We start from the raw sequence: 15203 nt of genomic DNA on the forward strand, positions 1-15203 counted from the left end.
AAGGGCAGGGACTCTGACCTCTGATCGTGGTCATTATGATAAAAGATCAATAACCCACTCTTGTATAGCGCCTGTCAGAGTCAGAGGACTCCAAAGTGCTTTACACTACAGTGAATCATTCATCCATTCACACACATTCACACACTGATGGTGATGAGCTACACTGTAGCCACAGCTGCCTTGGGGCACACTGACGGAGGTGAGGCTGCCGGTCCCTCTGACCACATTTGCAGGATGAACATACTGAACATAATCAATCCATCCATTTTCGTCCGCTTATCCAGAGTCGGGGTGTGGGGAGAGCGGCCTAAGAAGAGAAGCCCAGACTTTCTTCTCCCCATTCACTTGGGCCCAGGGCCGTGCAGAGACCTTTGAAGGGGCGGGTGCCCAAAGTAAAAAAAAGGGTTAAATATAGAGCAAAGTTTTTTTTAACAGATTCACGATCCAACAAGTTAAAAAATTCAGATAATGAGACCCTTGTTTTCAAACAACATAATGTAAACTAAGAAAAATATGTCATTAATTAAAGGAGCATTATGGAGGTTTGACAGCCAAAACATGTATAGAAATAATACATTTCTTCTTCATACATTCTCCTGCAATGCCCTGGTCCTGTAGAATGAGCCCTGGCATTTTTACTGTGATTGCCTGTTTTTCTGTAAAATCACAGAAAAAGAGAGATGCTCGGGTCGAGCAGGCTGCTTCATGCGCGTTCACGCTCAGGCATCACCCGTAGCATTTGCTATCCGTAGCTTTAGCAGCAGAGAGAGAGGCAGTGCCAACTCAGCGACTTTGTCGCTGTTCCTAGCGCCTAGTGATGAATCCAATCCAATCCAATTTTATTTATAAAGCACATTCACAAGGCATTACAACCAAACAAGGCGCTGTACACTAAAAATGTTGGTTAATTAAACAGGCGTTATATAAACATGTCGAACACAGATAAAAGATAAAAAGGAAATACAAGAAAATTCCCAAAAATAACAGCTAAAATCATTAAGACACAGGGTGAAGTAAAAATAGGAAGAAAAAAAAACATTTTACAAAGAACCTCAATAATACGGAAGTCGATAATTGTGGAGTCAGTTTATAAACAGTCCAGGTGTCAGTGAGGTTCATAATCATGTTGTATAAGCTAGGTTGAAGTAGTGAGTTTTCAGGCGTGATTTAAAAATGCTAGCTGTTGGTGCTAGCCTCACTAGCAGTGGTAATGCGTTCCACAGCTTCGGTGCACAGACAGAGAAAGCCCTCTCTCCACGGCTTTTTAAACGTGCATTGGGAACAGCTAGGAGGAGCTTATCTTCAGACCTGAGAGCACGCGGCGGGTTGTAGTAATGGACAAGTTCACACAGATATGGAGGAGCTTGATGGTTCAAGGATTTGTAAGTGAGAAGCATAATTTTGAAGTTTATCCTGAACTGCACGGGCAACCAGTGGAGAGATTTCAGAATTGGAGAAATGTGTTGTCTTCTGTCAGCTCCAGTCAGCAACCTAGCTATTGAATTCTGGACCAGCAGAAGTCTAGAGAGAGCTGCTTTACTGATGCCATATAAGCAGGAGTTGGAGTAATCCAGCCTTGAGGTGATAAAAGTGTGGACCACCGATTTCAGAAGACGTACACTCAGGATGTGCTTTAGTTTTGAGATGCGTCTTAGTTGGTAAAAACATGATTTAACTGTGTTATTGACCTGGGCATCCATCTTCAGAGCCTGGTCCATTTTTACTCCAAGGTTGGAGATTACAGAGGATACATTAGGTGAGAGATAGTTGAGGTCAGGTTGTTGAGTTGCCGTGATACTGTTAGGACTGAAAACGATTAAGTCAGTTTTGGAGTCATTGAGATGGAGGAAGTTGTCAGCTAGCCATTGCTTGACCTCAAGGATACAATCAGACAGAACTTGCGTTGACTGAGTTGGCTTAAATGAAAAGTAGATTTGACAGTCGTCAGCGTAAAGATGGTATGAGACAGCGTGCTTTCTGAAAATGGCTCCTAAGGGCAGTATATAGAGGTTGAACAGTAACGGGCCGAGAATTGAACCTTGTGGGACACCCCAACGTAGAGGCTGTGACTCTGATGAACAGACGTCCAACATGACCCTAGCAGACCTGTTACAAAAGTATGACCTAAACCAATCCAGGGCAGTGCCTGAAATGCCAGCCCAAGTGTGAAGTCTTGTGATCAAAATGTCATGATCGATCGTGTCGAATGCTGCAGATAGATCCAAAAGTACCAGAACCACATGGAAACCTGAATCTAAAGCCAGAAAAATGTCATTAAACACCCGAACGTGAGCAGTTTCAGTGCTGTGCTGTTGTCTAAAACCAGACTGACAGGTGTCCATTACCTGATATTCATTTAGATGGTTCACCAACTGTGCATAGACTATTTTCTCAAGGACCTTAGATAAAAACGGTAATTTGGAAATTGGTCGTAGATTAGAGTAATCGGTGGGATCGAGGCCGGGTTTTTTCAAGATTGGTTGTAGAACAGCGTGTTTAAAGGCACGAGGAACTTCAGCCAATGTCAAGCTACAATTTATAATGCGTAGCACGTTATTGCTAATTAAAGGAAACACCTCTTTCAGGAGTCGAGGTGGGATAACATCATCTGGGGAGCCAGAGGGTTTCATGGCTGCAACCGTTTTTTCTAGACAGGCCAAAGAGATGGGCTGAAAGCTTTGAAGTTGCCCGTGAGAGGGGATAAATGAATCTGGAACATGGTTGGTTTGGTGAATCTGAGCTCTGATTACAGTAATCTTATTTAAGAAAAACGATGAACCTAGCTACATTTCTGAGGACCCTTAGCTACTTTCTGTAGAACTTTCTTCTAGATATTTCCTGCAATTTAGCTACAAAATAGCCATTTTCGCTTCGAATCGTTCTTTGGTTTGACGTTGTTTCAGGTGTCATCAAGGATATAAAAGTTACAGATACTGTAAATGTTACTAGAGTGTAGCTCACCTTGTAAAACGTCTGACTCTCTTGCAGAAGACCTGGGTTTGATTCTGAGTGTGAACATAGTTCATTTAGAGTTTCTTTTTTACATTAATGGTATATTTTTTTACAGTAAGATGGCCACATTTTTTATTTGAGACTCGCCGAACGGCATTGAATTCACAGATAAAAAAGATGTGGGTTCAACTTTCATTTTGGAACAATTTTTCAAGCAAGGGAAGGGAATGATCTGAGCATGCAGGAGGACTGACCCATCTTAAACCTTTGTCGGCTGTGCTGAAGAGAAAGGTACAGAACCAAATTATTCAATTAATTAGCTGCGTGTTCTCCTGTCCTCTGTCCTCTGGGCCACACACACACACACACACACACAGGACTGTCTCAACTGTTATTTTCATTAAGGAGTGTGCACGTACGGCATGCGCGCCTCGTGCACGAGCCTACTTTTGAAGCTGCCGTTACGCTTTTGGCCTGGGGGGGCAATGGCGAGCATAAAAATTCAAAAGTCCATAAAGTCCCTTTAAGGTAACATTAGTTCATAAACAGTTGTTTTAGTTTTTAAAGCTGACTTATGTTACAACCATATATTTGCCCCTGACCTGAATCCAAGTTGTTTGATTTTTGATTTTCTTCCAATACTGAGTCCTGTTTTGATACCAGGTGGTGATGCAATGCATTAAAAAAGAAGTAAAAATGGAGAAAGTCCCATAGTCATCATCACATACTGGTTGATCTCATTGGAGGGCAGTGGTGAGATGCAGCAGTCGCTGTGCTTGGGAACTATTAGGTGGTTTTACCCCCAATCCAACCCCTTAAAGCTGAGTATCAAGAGGGAGGCATTGGGACCCATTTTAAAAGTCTTTGGTATGACCCGACCGAGAATCGAACCTGATCTCACAGTCCCAGGGAGGACACTACCACAAGGCCACTGAGCTGGTCCCAAATTGTCCTTCTATCTGTATTTGTATTTGAAATTAACTAGAGACAGCTCATGTAAGAGGTGGTAAAATACAAATAAAATAAAATAAAATAAGTAAAATAAATGCATCCACAGAAAGTTATCCAGCGTGATCTACAGCTATGTTAGCTGAGATCTTTTCCTGTCTGTAGGAAGTTCCTGATCCAATTCCATTATCTCACTCCGAACTAAACACTAAACATGAGAGCTCTGCTACCAACCTAACAACATCCTTTACACAATATCAGACTGAATACCACCCTCTCTCCTTATGACTCTCTCTCTCTCTCTCTCTCTCTCTCTCTCTCTCTCTCTCTCTCTCTCTCTATCATTTCCAGAATACTGCACATACAGAATATTTACCTCATTATTTATTTCTAGTGTTATAATAATAACATAAGAGTCAACAATTTAAAAAAACACACAATAAAGTAATAAAACATATGCAGTTATGCTCACATTCACTTTTACCATCTCTTTGTGGGTGGCAGAACATTTATCACATGTTTAACCCTCTTATGACCTTAAATTTAACTGGTATTTTTTTTCTGGCTGTGAAATAACACCAAAAAGTGCAAAATGTTTGCAACTCTGCTCCTTTTTTCAGAACAACCTCAGCTTTCAGTGTCTGGTTTGTATTTAGTATTTATGTTAATCAAAGTCTGTAAAAATGCAGCTTAAATGAAAAAAAAAACAGATTTGAATTCTTTACATTTGGGCCATTCCCACCTGTACCGGGTCGGCCCGGGCCGGGTAGCCCCAGTCGGCCCCAGCCTGGCCCGGTTGATTCCACACATCCTTGCCTTAAGCCCATGTGGGCTGATTCTACCCACCAATCAGAGGCTTGCTCTAATGGAAGGTGTGAATTTGCTGTCAGCAGTGGGCGTGTTGGCCCTGGTCGGCCTGAAGCAGTACCCCTCGGGAAGAGGGCCGAGAATGAGCCTTGGTTGGCCCGGGAAAATTCCAGGCCACCCAGATATGTAAACAACCTACGCTACCCGGCCCGGGCCGACCCGGTACAGGTGGGAATGGGGCTATTTATTACTAAATGGGAACCTCAAAAGGATTCGGTCAAACTATTTCAGATGAACAGTTTAAACTCTGAAATTTGTTACAGTCAGAAAGCAGCGTGAACCCTGCCTCATGTTTATCAATTTAGACTTTTTCTATTTTCTAAATTTCTGACTGCAGCCCTGTCTGTGACCACAGGTAGGTCTATGCTCTGGTTCAGAGAACGGCATGAAGTAAAATAAATATTAGGTAACATAAAATAACTCTCACACATCACCGTGGAAATTTCTACCAGCATTATAATTATTGATAAGCCAGATAAAAAGTAAAAATAAAAGGTGAAATCTAAACATTTCATGACAAAAGGTCAACTAATAAAATTCTGCATAGATATAAAATTATATTTTCAGCTAAAAAAATATTTATTGTACGTATAAATAATGCTGGAATAAAGCGGAATCTTACATTTAGTAAATAGATGATAAAAGTTTTACAGTAATCAGTCCCTCATGTCACCAGAAAGTTCTGGGACACCTGATTAAGGTGGATTTTCTTTGAGACCTTTCCATAACTTTATAAAAGCTGCTGATGCAGATGATCAGTTATCTCCTCCGTTTCGTTCTCCACTTTCCCGTCGTGGTTCGCTCAGTTTCCTGTGATGCTGAAAAGCTGGTTTCTCTAATAGAGCTCTGGGAGTTGACGTCACTTCTCCCGGCATGCAACAGTTCAAATCGAAACTGCGCCATCTTGGCATGCAGAAGCCTGCAGCGGGACTATTTGTTATTGCCATAAAACTCAATCAATCAATCAATCAAATCAAAGATACTTTACCAATCTCAGAGGGAAATTAGAGTTTCAGTACACACAATTCAGAGATCAGACATATATGGGCAAGACACATGACAAGAATTGGTGACTGTGGTCATTTGCAACCCTGAGTCGCGCTACCTTAATAGAGATAAGAGGGTTACATGGGGAATTGATTCGGGAGGAGGGGAAAAAAGCACTTCACAGCTACCCTCCCACCAGGAGCACAGCTTTGCTCTGCAAAAAAAACACCTCAGACAGATATGCAACAGACTTCAGACAACACAACGCAACATGAGACTCCAATAGGAAGACGGGGGGGGTGGGGGTGGGGGGTGGGGGGGTGGGGGGTTTGCTGGGATCCTGTTTCCCCCAGCGAGAGCAGCAATCTACGGCGCTCAGCCACTGTAGCCACAGGTGGGAGGGATATCTCGGGAGAAGCGCAGAACACATTGACTAATGCAGGTTGATGACCTCGCCAGGCTGAAGTCCACCAATCCGAAGGTGGGGGGGGTCACAGCATCTGCCTGCATCCCTTCGTGGGGGTTTGTTGCTAGCCTCTCAAGGCTGTTATGGCGTCAGATTTGGATAGCAAGACTTTGTTTGGGTCAGGCTGAGATAATTTTCCTCTCTGCCTTCAGTCTTTAAACTGATCATTCCAGTCCTTCAGTGAAGCCAATTTGGGTTTTTAAACTTGTCCATATCGTCCGGTGACCCTCTCCGAGGTGACATCCATTTTGCGCACTAATACTGGTATCGCAGCCAGAACATTGTCCAGCTTACGATTCACCTCGAGTAACGTCCCAGTCTGTGAAGTCTCCACACGGACGGTGCTTTCCGTGGGTGCGGGTCGCCCTCCAATCGCTCCCGTCTTCCCAAATTTCCAGAAAACCAGATATCCTCCCACACCAATCAGGAGAAATCCAGTGATCATCATGCCAAATATCCACACGTCTTCGACATCCTCAATGGACAGCTGGGAGATGATCTTCCATTCCCTCCAGGAATCCAGCATATACCCCACCGGGTGTGTCCCCTGTGGGCATGTGGGAGCCCCCTGCTCCGTTCTCAGCTGGGCTATTTGTTATTGTCAGAAAACTCAATCAAACAGGAAATATGGTAGATTCCTGTTGTGCAGAACAGACGCGGACAAGATTAGGGAAGAGCCTTCTACAGGATTCCGAAGATCTGGAATCTCGCAAACATTGAATCATCGCAATAAAACGCGCTGGTGACCGGGCTAAAATGAAACTGGGATCCCGAGAGTAAAGGTTTTCACTTATGCAGCGACCACTTCATATCAGGTACTTAAACCAACGTTTCCTCAACTGTGTATGGTATTTATTTTAAATGCTTTTATTACGATTCTTAGTGGGCTTCCTAAACGTATTTTGGCATGTCTTTTTCTGTCTTATTACTCATAGCAACAAGTAAACATCACGTAAAACGTTGCCTCGTGATTTCTGCGTGCTGCCGTTTACGTGTTTTATGATCCCAGCAATTAACCGGCTAAGCCGTATTTCATTTTTAAGCAATGGTTGATCAGTTGTCAGATCACACATAAAAAGCACTTTGGATTGCTATTATCTGTCTCACCGAGACAGATCTCAGACAGATCCTGAAACGCTCCTGCCTGACATATTTATTTTATTTATGGAAAAAATCAGACTAGTGATTTCTCTTGGCGTTCAGTTTATACATTCAAACAGCACAGCACTCTATTTAAACTTCTTACATGTAAATCTATGTTATTTGTCCATCCATCTGTCCATCCGTCCATCCATCCATCCATCCATCCATCCATCCATTCATTTTCATCCATCCATCCATCCATTTTCATCTGGAGAAGGGGCGCGGGGGCAGCAGCCTAAGCAGAGAGGCCCAGACTTCCCTCCCCCCAGCCACTTGAGCCAGCTCCTCCGGGTAAATCCCAAGGGGTTCCCCGGCCAGGTTCAGTAAGAAGTCAGCTCCGACAGCTTCTGGCATTTTTAAAAAGTATCCCAGGGGCACGGTAAGGGTCTGAGATGTTTAGTCTATTTATTTTCTGACTATATAAAATGATTTCTTTGGTTTTAAAGTGTGAAGTAAACTCTGACAAAGTAAAATCCAAGCCGATCTTGTTCATTTTGTTTACCTTTGTTGCCTGCCAACATGGCGTCTACTCTCTGAGAATCACGTGACGTCCGGAGCTCTATAGCGATTTCCAGAATAACATGAATTAGATCATGTAATACCGCGTTGGAAAGCTCGTTTTATGTGCTTTTAGAAACCGTTGGAATTATTTTCATTCGATAAGTTATTCAGAAGTTATCTCTCGTGTCCTCTTTTCTGTCAACACGCACACACACACACACACACACACTCTCTCTCTCTCTCTCTCTCTCTCTCTCTCTCTCTCTCTCTCCCTCTCTCTCTCTAACCACGGACTTAAATGTTAATGTAAACTAAAGCTCTGATATTAAAATCCATCCAGCTGACGTGATGCAGGCAGAATAAAAAACTCACATCTAGATGAGCGCAGACTCCTGCCGACAAGCGAAACACCGGTTTCAGTCGTCTCCATGGAGACAGGTTTAGAGTGACAGCAGGGCCAGCCAATCACATGTTGACAGAGCTAATCAGTGAGCTTGTGGGCGGGTCTAAGGGTTCAGCTTGAGGAGGCTGCCTCCACATGGTCCTAGTGCCTGACCTGTATCCAAGTATGACAGTTTTGGACGGTAAAATCTGACGGAAGACCGAAAAAAGGGCACTTTGGGCACTTCGGACAAAGGGGGCGGGTGCTCAAGGCCCCCCACCCCCACCCCCCAACGTGCCTGCTTGGGCCAACTCTTCCAGGGAAATCCCAAGAAGTTCTCTGGCCAGCGGAGAAACATAGTCCCTCCAACGTGTTCTTTATTACAGGATTTGTTGCTTTGTTGTTGTTTTCTACAAATGTATTTGACTGTAGTGACCTGTGAAATTTGCACTTCCACACACTTGCTGGAATTGCAGTGAAGAAATTACATCACTGCAACATGATTGGATAGTTGCAATGTTGGTCCTGGACTGAAAGCAATGTGGCAGTTTCAGATCCTGCAACAAATGTTAACAGTAAAAACACATAATGTGTTCATAACATAATTATTGCATTTCTTCAAACTGCAGCTTTATTTAGTCTGATTCTCTCCTAAAAGTATCAGTAAATTATTTTCAGCACATTATATTTTTATTTTTATTTAATTCCACAAATTTAGGTCAGATTTAAAATTTACAAAAAAATACAGTAATTTGTATTGGATTAGATTTTGATTAAACATCACAAAAACATGCATTATGCATTGTATTTGTTTTATTTATAAAAAGTAATAAATATTTAAGTTGATTTTTGAAGCCTGCCACGTTAGCAGCACTGGGTCTGCTGGAGAAGTTTGAGATCTGGTGAAACAGGAACGCATCCAGCTTATAAAGCTCTAGAAATTAAGACATTTGCATCATTTTCTGGCATCCATGCTGCTGATGTGACAAATTCTAAACCCAATAATCTGTGGTTTTCACTCATGTGTAATTAAAGACTAAAACCACAAGAGGGCAGACTGTTCCTGTGAAAACACTAAGGTGATGGTACGATGAAGCTTTTGGAGAAAGAACAAATGAACCCTCTCAGCTTACAGTTTAAACTTTTCTTATGTTGCATGAAATAAATATAGCATCTGAGATTAAAACTTATGATAAATTCTAGTACATGGAGTAAAACTGGGCCATCTGATACACTGGTCCAACCTCTCCACAAGGAGGAGGAGCAGATGCACCAGGAAGCAGTGGTGGTCATTTGGAGAGCCGGTGGAGTTTCATTCAGAAACAAACACGTTACTAATAACTCTACATGCTTAACAACCCGTGGTTTCTCACTAATGAAGATTTACGTTTGAACCACTAAATTTGGTATATTTACGCACACGGTTAGCCAATCAGGAGAAAGCGGACTGGTGATCAAAGGCCGATGGATTGTTAAAAACAAAAGGTTAATTCAGCAGATCACGTTTAATGAGATCACCATTATCAGCTGCTGCAACCTGACGTGGTGACATTTCACAGAGGCCACATGGTGACTTGCTGGCATTTGAGATTCAGTCCAAACAAATGGGTCGAGGTCTGGGTCCAGATCCAGGGTGTGTGTACGTGTGTATGTGTGTGTTGTTAACAGGTGGAAGAACTACAGCTGGAAGAGTTATTTCTTTAAATCAACTTTAAATAATTTGCTCATTACAGGAAAGATAAAATAAAAATATATACACTTTGACAAGCAAATAACAAATCAGTTGTACACATTTCCACTAACAAGTATCCTGCTGATTAAATGATAATCACTCACTGATCTGTGATAGATCAGCTGGATGAAGTTGCCCAGAACACCCGTGTAATCTTCCTGAACTTGTACTTTCCAGCCAACGTTTCAGTTTTAACACTAAACCATGACCAAATGAAGGCACGTGTACATCACTCCTACACACACACACACACACACACACACACACACACACACACTCACACACACACAACAAAAGCTCACTTAGGAAACACACACATCATGTCAGGTCTTTGCAATTTGCATGTTGCATCACATGTGCGAAAGTAAAAAGCCTTCTCTGTCCGAGCTTGTCGTAGCTCATCATTTGCTTTGCATAGCATTGTGTGCTCATGATTTGCTTCTTTATTTAACTTTCTGTGTCATTTCTCAAAGAAAACATGTCTGATGTGCACTGAGGTCGGTAATGCATGGGGGGAAGGATGGAGCGGCTTGTTTTGGAAGCTTGTGGGGCTGGAGTGGCAGCTGTCTGATGATAAGGCCACATACGCTGAAGGATTATCACACAATTAAGTCAAAGCTTCTCAGCCGCTTCTTGCAACCGCCAGAACGACGGGCGCTTGTACATACGCAGCTAGCACTGCCTGTAATCCACAGCTTCACATGGAAGCTGTAATGCTTATTCAATCAAATTTAAGGGGATTTTTGTGCCATGTTAAAGGTGGTGTCTGTGTAAAAGTTACTATATCATTGTAAATAGCTTCCTGAATGGCCTCTGTTTGGAGAAATGGCATTCACATCCTTCATGGCTGATGAACTAGCGAAACTCAGAGTGACTGGTCATCTTTCAAAAAGAACAAGTCATTTAAGTTTCTCAGTGAACCTCAATTCTGTCTTGAGCGACCTCTGTTCTGAATTTCCCCTAGTCCCCTTGTGGGCGACGGTGGCACAGGAGTTAAGTACTCGCCCCGTAATCGAAAGGTTGCAGGTTAGAGCCCCGCTCAGTCTGTCGCTGTCGTTGTGTCCTTGAGCAAGACATTTAGCCCACATTGCCTGCTGGTGGTGGTCGGAGGGACCGGTGGCTCCAGTGCTCGGCAGCCTCGCCTCTGTCAGTGCGCCCCAGGGCAGCTGTGGCTACATTGTAGCTCATCCCCACTAGTGTGTGAATGGGTGAATGACTGGTTGTTTTGTAAAGCACTTGAGGGTTCCATATCAAATACAGGCCATTTACCATTTCCCCTAGTAACTGAAACATTTTACTCCCAGATGCACAGGAAGTGCTAAAATTTGCTGCAACAAATGAGATTCCATGTATAAGTGTAATATGAAACTGATGATGGTGTAACGTTTTATTTTAAAAAATTACTTCTATGAGCCTTCATGGCATTTAGAAGATTGGATAAGCAACACAATTTGGTAGATTTGCTCAGACTATCCATTAGCTTCTCATTCCTCTGATGTGAACTAAATTTCTCTGAAGTGACTCCGTTCAGGAGGCAATCTACAGTGGGTAGTATGGTAATTATTTATAATGTTTCTACAGAACCCCCCCCCCCACACACACACACACACATCAAATTAGAAAATCCAAGGGAATCCTCCTCCTCTGAAGTTGCACTTGCCTGGGGAACCGAGAGCCTGGGATAGAGAAGCACCTCCAGGTTCCACGCAGATGAAGATTTAGAGCTTACTGTACAGTACCCTATCAATACTGACAAGCCTCTAAGAGAAGGGTAATGGTTCTTTACAGCACAATGAGATTCTGTCCTCACATGGCTGCAACATGCTGATCCACATCATCTGGGGTCTTATTTATCAAACATTGAGTAGAATCCTTACTAAAACCGTACTTAAGCTCAGCAAAAAAACAAATGTACTTACGCCAAGTAGGTTTGTGATCTATCAAGCATGGAGTACGCACAGCTGCACGTAATCTCCGCTTCTTAAATCGGAGACTAACGAGAATGTTTCTCAGCTGCATTTTAGTCACATCCCGCCCTCACCACACCCACTTACTGCCATAAATAGTCAATGCAAAGTGCCTTGTGGACCTCATGCATATACATAAGCCGGCTGTTGCAGCGCTCCGCCAGTGGCGACCGTAGATCAAGGCAGATCAATGAAGCGCTATTTCACAGAAGTAGAAATTGAGGTACTTGTGGGTGAGGTGGAGAAATGAAAAGAAGTGCTTTTGTAAAACAAATAAGAGGAAATCCACGGAGTGGCGCAGCGTTGCTGAAGCCGTCAATGTTGTAAATTCTTCAGAGAGATCTGTGGGGGATATAAAAAAAAAAGGTCCAATCAGGATTCAATCCCCAGACTCCCAGGTGAAAGTCACGCGCACTAACCAGTCAGCCAAATGGAGATCTCCCCTGATTATCTAGCCAGGGTGCATGATTAATTGGGTCACAGTGACAGGACACACACACTGTCACAGATGCATGACATTCTGACTCAATCTGTTCCCCGTTGATATTCTGCATTCTGTATTCTGCGCTTCAGGCTGTGTGTGTGGGGGGGGTCTTGTTCTGTGTGAAAACGAAGCAGTACATGTGATAATGCTGCAGGATTTCATCATTTCACCCTTCTCAGCAGCAGCACTGCAGGTGCTCTCCATGTCCAAAACATACGTAAGCCAGGTCCTTAGTCAACTTAAAGTTGTGCACATTTTTCTGCTAAGTTTTCTTCGATAAAGGCCAAAGTTTGCATGGAAAGTTGCGTACGCAGTTTCCCGACCCCATTTTGTGCGTAAGCAAGCTTGATAAACGAGGCCCCTGGCATCTAAATAACCAGTGTGAATTTTTAGATATGTTTGCAAAGAAAGACTTTCTTTCTCCAACTGGAAACCCCACAAATGACTTCCTATGTGCGATATTCCGAACTTTATCACAGATCCAACTGATTTGCAAGAATTCAGAGCTGAAGATAAAGTGGTTGTGATCCTTAATCACAGATACATTTTTGGTGAGATTTTATAAGAGTCTTTTTTCCCTTCTTTCCTGGAAACACTGGATTAAATTCATCACCTGAAGCAGATTCTTGACCACTGTCACGTTGTGCGGAAGGTTAGGACCCAAAATGCAGATCACCCAGATGACAAGAGGCAGGAGTTGGTAAAAAGTAAAAATCCTTTAATTGGCAGGATGAAACAAAATAAATCCACAAGGCAGGGAGCCAAAAATCCAAAGTCCTGGAAACACAGGACACCTAAAGCTCTCTTAGAGCATCAAAGTCAAGAATCAAAGTCCTGGAACACAGGACACTGAAAGCTCTCTTAGAGCACCAAAGTCTGGAGACATAAAGCTCACATAGAGCACGAAACAATGCTGACAACAATACAATGGACCGACAACAACACAGAGACAAGACAGGGCTTATATAGACTGGGAAGATAAAAGGGAGATGAATTGCAGGTGTGTGGGGAGAGGGACCTGGTGAACACAATTACTAAATCAGGGAGGAGGAAGAAAACACTGGAGGGAAAAAGCACACTAAGGCCCTGTCCACACGTAGCCGGGCATCTGCCAAAACGTAGATATTTTTCTACGTTTTGGCCTGTCATCCACACGAAAACTGAGTTTTTTCACACGAAAACGGATCTTTTTAAAAACTCCGGCCAAAGTGAAGATCTGCGATTTCTCCATTTTGGGTGTCTGCGTGTGGACAGACAAAACCGGAGTTTTAAGGTCCGCAACGTCACTTTCCGTGACAAAAGAATGCTGACATCACGTGTGCGACCTGTGTTTACACTAGCCGACAGCATGGATGCCCTCAGAGCTGCGCTCGCTTTATCAATTGTCCAAGCGCTTTTTGCTTGTTTGTTTTTGCAAGCGGAATTACTGCTCCTTGCGGAAGACCACAGACGAAGGACGAGGTTAAGAATGGGGGAAGTACTGCCGCCTACAGGTCTGGCATGTCCTTAACAACGTATTTATCCGGGTACGTGTGGACAGAGTTTTTTTTTTAAACGAGGTGGTGTGGATGCAAGTTTTTGGAGGGGCGGATATTCGTTTAAAAAAACCCGGCTACGTGTGGACTAGGCCTAAATGATGAAAGGCTGTAAAAAAGGAAAATGACCTAAGAGAAAAACAAAAGACCAGAAGGCATGAGCCATAACTAATATTCTAAGGGGAAGCTGACACTAAAGGAAAACACTACAGAAAGAAACTACAGGGGCGTGGCTAAGAGAGGGCCAAGAGAGCACAGGACCTGGGATAGGGAAGTCTGAGGAGGGAAACCTAGAGGGCAAATGGGGAACACCAGGAGACACATGAGGAAGACGCAGACATGACACATGCGGGTGCTAGAACACACAAAAGGAGCACCTAGAGACGAATGGAGGACAACAGGAGACACATGAGGGGAGACGCAGACACAGACCATGACAACCATGACTCTTTCTGCAAGGATGTGGGTTATGATGCCTTCAGTGTGACGGCCCCATGGCCACTAGGCTTGGGCGGTATCCAAATGTTAATACCGTCTAGCTTCCTCCACATCTTATCATGGTGGACGGTATTACCGGCACTAATTTAAAAATGATGACGTAAGCCTCAAGTGGAATCATCAAACAGTTGGTCTGGACCTTGACCGTTCAGAAACTGAATAACAAACACTTTTACTAAAACAATAACAACATGACACATAATATTAACAACTTAATAAAAACACAGCTTATAAAAAGATTTTTCGCACCCCAGCATGTTTACCTTTTCGGCTTCAACATAGGACATTGTGGACTGACTGCTGAAAACTTGCATCAATGAGCCCGTGGCACCAACATAGGGGTACTTTGGGGCTAGTCGCGACATCTGGAGAAGGCTGGCTGCATATTTTCCACCAGAAAAGTGTTGTTTGCACAAATTACCTCATCAGTGTTTACCGGCTTCCCTTTTAAGTTTGCTTAAAACCCGAAATTCTCAGACTGCAGAAGTTGCGTGGTTTTTAGACACCAAGTCAGCTGGTGTGCGAGCTGCCATTTTTCTCTCGGCATGCCGTCTCGGCGTAATCACGTGATGATAAACTTTATGGAATGTCTCAAAATTTTGGAGAAAACATTAAAAACTATTTAGGTAAGACTGAAAATTCAACCATGCATCCGTTTTATACATTAACCCTCCCACTGTCCAAATGGGTGTGGCCCCGCGAGGAAAGTTGACCATTGAGCAGGGTTGATGGTTTATCCCT

General features: G+C 43.2%; 1 protein-coding gene across 3 annotated transcripts in view; it reads left to right on the forward strand.

The window, feature by feature from the left end:
- garnl3 (GTPase activating Rap/RanGAP domain like 3) overlaps positions 1–15203 on the forward strand; it is a 131149-nt gene that overhangs the window by 21231 nt on the left and 94715 nt on the right. The window lies entirely within an intron of this gene.

This window comes from Nothobranchius furzeri, chromosome 6 (genome assembly GCF_043380555.1).
Source record: "Nothobranchius furzeri strain GRZ-AD chromosome 6, NfurGRZ-RIMD1, whole genome shotgun sequence".
Classification (NCBI taxonomy): Eukaryota; Metazoa; Chordata; class Actinopteri; order Cyprinodontiformes; family Nothobranchiidae; genus Nothobranchius; species Nothobranchius furzeri.